We start from the raw sequence: 6742 nt of genomic DNA, 5'->3' as shown, positions 1-6742 counted from the left end.
ACGCTGCCTTTTATAGGAAATACGCGCGAAACATCGGCGCGTCCCCCGCATCTGACACTCCAGTATGTGCAAAACGCATTATTATTCGAAAAACTTTAGCGCGAATACCCTCGACAACAAAAGGGGGGGGGCGTCTCCTCGCATATCGCAGCGAGACGCTTCGCAGTACAAACAGTATGGTTCATATCGCCACGCGGCCTTGATCAAAAATGTTATGCTAATTTTACACCACCAGCGCGCGTGCACCCACCGCTGGTTTCATCTTTGTTTTAAATGCCTACAGCACTTGGTGTTCCCAGGCGGTCTCCCATCCAAGTACTAACCAAGACCGACCCTGCTTAGCTTCCGAGATCGGACGAGATCGGGCGCATTCAGGGTGGTATGCTCGACGGAAATACACGCAAAACAACGGCGCGTCCCCCGCATATGGCAGCGGGACGCATCGCGCTCCAAAATGAATTAATTAATTAAATACACTATCGCGACAGACCCCATGTGGGCGAGCTACGCCTAGGCCCCCTCAAACCTCCTGTGCCACACGCAACACTCCCCCGACTCGAACTCCCTCCACGTCGACGATGTGCCCCTGCAGCTTGCCGGAGGTTCAAATGGACAAAGAGGCTGAAGATGGCGGGGTGCGGATTCAAATAGCCTTTCAGCGCGCCCTGATGACGTCACTTCGTTCACCCCCCTTTTCTGCCCTGGGGGAAGGTCCAGTCCCGTGGCGCTACTAAGGGCATCCCGCCTCTAGGCGCGGGGGGCGCCGGTCATTTCCACTCCTCTTCCTGTCACGCAGCCTAACATCCAGGTCCTTCCTTTGCTGCAGACACTTGCCCATGAAGAAAATACACACTGTTGGCCACACTGTTGGCGTCAACTTCTAAAGTAAGCCACTCATACATTTCTTCACTGTTACAATGGCGGGCGGGTTACTCCATCACAACTGTGATGGATATCACATCCGCCGAAATATAAATCCCATTATATCCTATGGGGTTTATATTTCGGCGGATGGGATATCCGTCACCGTTGTGATGGAGTGACCAGTCCCCTGAGATGTAAATCAGGCACTAAGATTGTTGTAACGTGAAGAGTAGGATTCAGAGTAATGAAGATTGCATGTAAGTAATTGGGACATTTCATTCTCATCTGTCTTCCTTATTGCAGTCCTAACAGAGTGAGAATATACCCACGCAAAGGGCTGGCTTTAGGGTGTTGCGACTGGTACTGCTACACCGGTCACTGACCTCAGGGGGTGGGGGTGGTGTGCTGTGTTTAGAAATAACATTTAGGTTGAGAAGCATCTACTGAAGAGTTCTTTTGTGTCGGACAGTTTCGAGGCACAATAAAAATACAGCAATATCGCTAGTGATTAATGTTTTGCTGCTGAAGAGAGATCCAATTTTGTCTAGTGGCAGTTCAGACTCATCATAAAGTAGCATCAAGGGCTAATATACCTGCTGCAAATAATGTGTACAATGCAGATTGCAGAACTTTGCTTTATGTGGATAGTTTAGTGGGTTACTACTTTTGTCACAGAGATCATTTTGTTACTTGCAATTCATAAGTTACAGTTCTAATATAGCACAGTGACCATAGGACAATAGCTATCACAGGTTGATTTGCACTGGTCCAAAGGCCCAACCATCTTGATGAAGACCTAACCGTGCATACCCTAGGCTCTTTGCAGGAAAGAAAGGCAGAATCAAAGGAGTCAGAGAGCCTGCTCCCCTGTGTACTATTGTGGGTCATTGTGAATATTAGTGGAAATAAAAAACAATAAATTAAATACATATATAGACATATTTACATAAGTTTGAGTCTACCTGTTTAGTAACATATTGATTTAAATGTATTTTCTCTACGCATTTGTCAAAAAGAGCAGTTCCAAAGATGACTTTCCGTCTTCACGATGATGTCAGTAACCGTGTTGATCATACCTTTTTTAAGAGGTGTAAAACACAGATATGCACACATTTTACAGTATTTTATACACTGTGGGTTTATTGCTCACTGTTTAAAATCTTAATTTTCTAGGGGGTTTGGATAGAAACCATCTTTAAAATCAATTTTACTTTTTCATGGTGATGCCACGTGTCGCAATAATATTAGGAGTCGCGTCACGCGAATACGTCGCGAAATGACAAAACAAAAGCAGACATTCAATGGCCACCACCACATACAAAATGTATAACTTTAAAATGGATTATAACCAACACACTAAACACATTACTATCTAAAAGACTCTATAATATCTCTATAACACAGTGTATTACTCTTTCAGTGGAACCTGTGACTGCACATATCACTGTGTCAGTAAGTCTCTCATTCACTGTATAAGTATTTCAGTGAACCTGTGAGATGGTGCATCAGTCTATCAATAGTTCTGTAACAAACTGTGTGACCGTCTATGAGTGGGTGCCACAGTGTCTGAATGGGTCTGTGATTATTTGCATTAGTCTCTCAGTTAATCTGTGAGTAGGTGCATGAGTGCCTTTGTAAGTAATTATATAACTGCCTGACTGTATCTGTGAGTGGATACATGTGTGTCCAAGTGTATGTCTTAGTGGGTAAGTGAGTGGGTGCATGAGTGTCTGAGTGGGTCTGTGACTGAGCACATGAGTCTCTCAGTGGGTCTATGACTGGGCGTGTGAGTATCTGAGTGGTTCTCTGAGTGGGTGCTTGGGTCTCTGAGCGCAACTGTGAGTAGGTATGTGAGTGACTGTATGGGTGTGTGAGTGTCTGAGTGGATCTGGGAATGGGTGTATGAGTGTCTTAGTGGATCTGTCAGTGGGTGTACAAATGTCTCAATGGGTCTGTGAATGAGAGGGCAAGTGTCTGCGTGGGTCTCTGAGTGGATGTGTTAGATCTGAGTGAATATGTGAGTGGGTGTGTGAGTCTGTGAGTGTATGAGTGAGTAACTGAGTACCTAACTCTTTGACAGAATCTGTGACTGAGTGTTTGAGTGACTGTATGGGTATATGAATGGGTTCATGAGTATTTGAGTGGATCTGTGAGTGGGTGTATGAGTATCTCACTGGGTTAACAGTGGGTCTGTGAGTGTCTCTGTGGGTCTGTGAGTACATACATGACTGTGTGTGTAGGTCTGTAAGTGGGTGTGTGAATATCTGTCTGGGTCTGTACATGGGTACATGACTGTCTGAGTGAGTCTGTAAGTGAGTGTATGAGTATCTGAGTGGTTCTGTGAGTGGGTGCATGAGTGCCCAGGTGGGTCTGTGAGTGGGTGTAAGAGTCTCTAAGTGGGTATGAGACTGTGCAAATAAGTCTATGAGTAGGTATATGACCCTCTGAGTGGGTCTGTACACGGGTGTGTCAGTCTCTGAGTGAGTCTGTAAGTGGGTGCATGAGTACCTGAATGAGTATGTGACTGGGTGCATGAGTATCTGAGTGGGTATGTGACTGAATGTATAAGTGTTTGAGCGGGTATGTGAATGGGTGTATGAGTGTCTGAGTGAGTTTGCAAGTGCATACATGAGTGTGACTATGACTAGTGAGGGTGTGTATATAGATATAGATACATTTTGTTTTTTATTTCCACTAATATTCACAATGACCCACAATAGTACAGAGGGGAGCATGCGGGTGATCGTGATGTCGTTGCGAATATCACGCGTGAACATCACACATGATTAAAAAATTAATTTTGGAAACATAACATGTGTCACTAAGACCCCCATTTCTCAAACATGGGGTCAGAGTATCTCAAATTGTACAAAAACAAAGGGGTACCGAGGCAAAAAATCAAGAGTTTTGCAGTTCCTACAGAAGAAAAGGAGAGGTGGTTTTGCGGGGAAGGGGGTTCGATTCTTACCAGGTGGGCACCAGAGGGGAGTGCTCCTTATAGTGCCCTCATACACCAGAGAGGTGTCATGCTTCTTCATGCTGCAGCTCCTCGCAATGCCCAGCAGGCCCCTTGAGGGGGCTCTTTGCCAGAGTTCCTTTCTTTTTGCCAATGATGAATGTAGACTGCGATTAGTGTGATGAGTATAGGTGTGTAGAGTGCAGGGAAAGGGTAATCTAAAAATAACTATAGGAGCCCATTGAACCAACTTTAATTAACAGGTTCTATGTTATGATTAAAAACTTCAGTGTTTCAAGAAATTGATATACTGGTCCTTTCTAGCGTGTGCTAACTAAGGTTGTGGGTCTACATGTTTCATGCCTCTTAACGTCTGAGTGATAGTGGCATTTCTTCAGGACCAGTAAATCCTGTATCTACTCACTGAGGGGTGGTTAATGCAGAAGTGTAAAAACACTCCCTCACAGAATCACACCAAGAAATGTGGTGTACCTTCAGGGTAAGAATCCAGGTAGCTTGGGCATGATCGAACGGTAGGTTAGCCACTAATCACGCGCATCAACATACAGTTTGCCACGATGCCATTGAGCATCTGTTCACACCGGAGCGATTGGCTCCATTTGTCAGTTTTACCTGCCGATGAACTCATATATTACATCACTTATGACACAGTCAGTGAGTGTGAGAGAGGATTTATGGGAGAGTATGTGGTTGTCTCAATGACTGTTTGAGCAACTGAGTATGATAGTATGTGTATGAGTAAGTGAGTGGATTTGAGAGTATCTGTATGGGTGAGCGACAGATTGTTTGAGTCCCTGTATGAGTGAGTTAGTGGGTGTGTGAGTGGCTCTATGGATGAGTGAGTGGATGTGTCAGTAGTTGTATGGGTCTGTGAATGGGTATGTGAGTGGTTGTGGAGATGTGTGAGTAGATGTATGAGCAGTTGTATGGGAATGTGAGTAGCTCTGTTGATGCCATCAGGGATGTTATTTGAGATGTCATCAGTGATGTCACTGAGCATGCCATGAGTAATGTAATATGTGAGGTCATAAGCAGTGCATGGTGGGGGCATAAGGTATAGTTAGCTCAGGTAACTACAACTGATGAATGTCTATGGTTTTGTACAAGTGAAATGTAAGTGTAACTATAATGTCTCTGTAACCTTTGTTTCTTTTTCTGTGAATCTAAGGTTTATTTCAAATCTATTTTTTAACTATAATGTCCCTGTAACCTTTGGCTTTTTGAGTGAATTTCTAATTTCTGGAAATTTTGTACTCACCTTCGTTACTTTGTATTGGGAATAACTTAATATTTTATTATTCTGAATTGTCTATTATATATTATACACTATACTTGCATACCACTAATTTATGTATTTCTCTGCGTCGCTCATAGTCATTTGTTGCAGTAAATTATTAACTGTGTTTTTTCAAAATAATTTTTTATTGTCGCAAATTCGTTGGAATTCTGGCAATAAATATGTTCTGGTTTCACGGAAAAGTCACGAAGACTGCGTGTTTTGAAAAAGTGTAAAAAACATATATACACATATTGTAATTAATTACATCCAAATGGTCGCACACTGCTGACCTACCTGCGTGTTACCCCAAAGAACTGTGGTCCCTGTAGTCAGCGTCGGCGGATACACCTATGCTCGTGTCGTGAGTGCAAGTGTGAATAGCGTTAGCCATCCCTGGACACGTGTTTCGAGGTAGTTGCCTCTCGTCAGCAGGGAGTAGGAAAGAGTGTAGGGTTGCAATGTAAGCTGCTAAAATCATTATCAGGTCTAGTACCTCTCGTAGCAACGCAGGTGCGTAACCTGAGTCCGTCGACTCCCCGGCTCAGAGAGCCACTAAATAATTACATCCAAATGGTCGCACACTGCTGACCTACCTGCGTGTTACCCCAAAGAACTGTGGTCCCTGTAGTCAGCGTCGGCGGATACACCTATGCTCGTGTCGTGAGTGCAAGTGTGAATAGCGTTAGCCATCCCTGGACACGTGTTTCGAGGTAGTTGCCTCTCGTCAGCAGGGAGTAGGAAAGAGTGTAGGGTTGCAATGTAAGCTGCTAAAATCATTATCAGGTCTAGTACCTCTCGTAGCAACGCAGGTGCGTAACCTGAGTCCGTCGACTCCCCGGCTCAGAGAGCCACTAAATAATTACATCCAAATGGTCGCACACTGCTGACCTACCTGCGTGTTACCCCAAAGAACTGTGGTCCCTGTAATCAGCGTCGGCGGATACACCTATGCTCGTGTCGTGAGTGCAAGTGTGAATAGCGTTAGCCATCCCTGGACACGTGTTTCGAGGTAGTTGCCTCTCGTCAGCAGGGAGTAGGAAAGAGTGTAGGGTTGCAATGTAAGCTGCTAAAATCATTATCAGGTCTAGTACCTCTCGTAGCAACGCAGGTGCGTAACCTGAGTCCGTCGACTCCCCGGCTCAGAGAGCCACTAAATAATTACATCCAAATGGTCGCACACTGCTGACCTACCTGCGTGTTACCCCAAAGAACTGTGGTCCCTGTAGTCAGCGTCGGCGGATACACCTATGCTCGTGTCGTGAGTGCAAGTGTGAATAGCGTTAGCCATCCCTGGACACGTGTTTCGAGGTAGTTGCCTCTCGTCAGCAGGGAGTAGGAAAGAGTGTAGGGTTGCAATGTAAGCTGCTAAAATCATTATCAGGTCTAGTACCTCTCGTAGCAACGCAGGTGCGTAACCTGAGTCCGTCGACTCCCCGGCTCAGAGAGCCACTAAATAATTACATCCAAATGGTCGCACACTGCTGACCTACCTGCGTGTTACCCCAAAGAACTGTGGTCCCTGTAGTCAGCGTCGGCGGATACACCTATGCTCGTGTCGTGAGTGCAAGTGTGAATAGCGTTAGCCATCCCTGGACACGTGTTTCGAGGTAGTTGCCTCTCGT

General features: G+C 45.1%; 1 pseudogene; it reads right to left on the bottom strand.

The window, feature by feature from the left end:
- Positions 1 to 274: 274 nt before the first annotated feature.
- On the bottom strand, positions 275 to 393 carry LOC146817892 (5S ribosomal RNA; annotated as a pseudogene).
- Between the last annotated feature and the right edge of the window lie 6349 nt (positions 394 to 6742).

Source organism: Triturus cristatus, chromosome 6, assembly GCF_964204655.1.
Source record: "Triturus cristatus chromosome 6, aTriCri1.1, whole genome shotgun sequence".
Taxonomy (NCBI): domain Eukaryota; kingdom Metazoa; phylum Chordata; class Amphibia; order Caudata; family Salamandridae; genus Triturus; species Triturus cristatus.
This window is presented reverse-complemented; position numbering and strand designations above follow the sequence as displayed.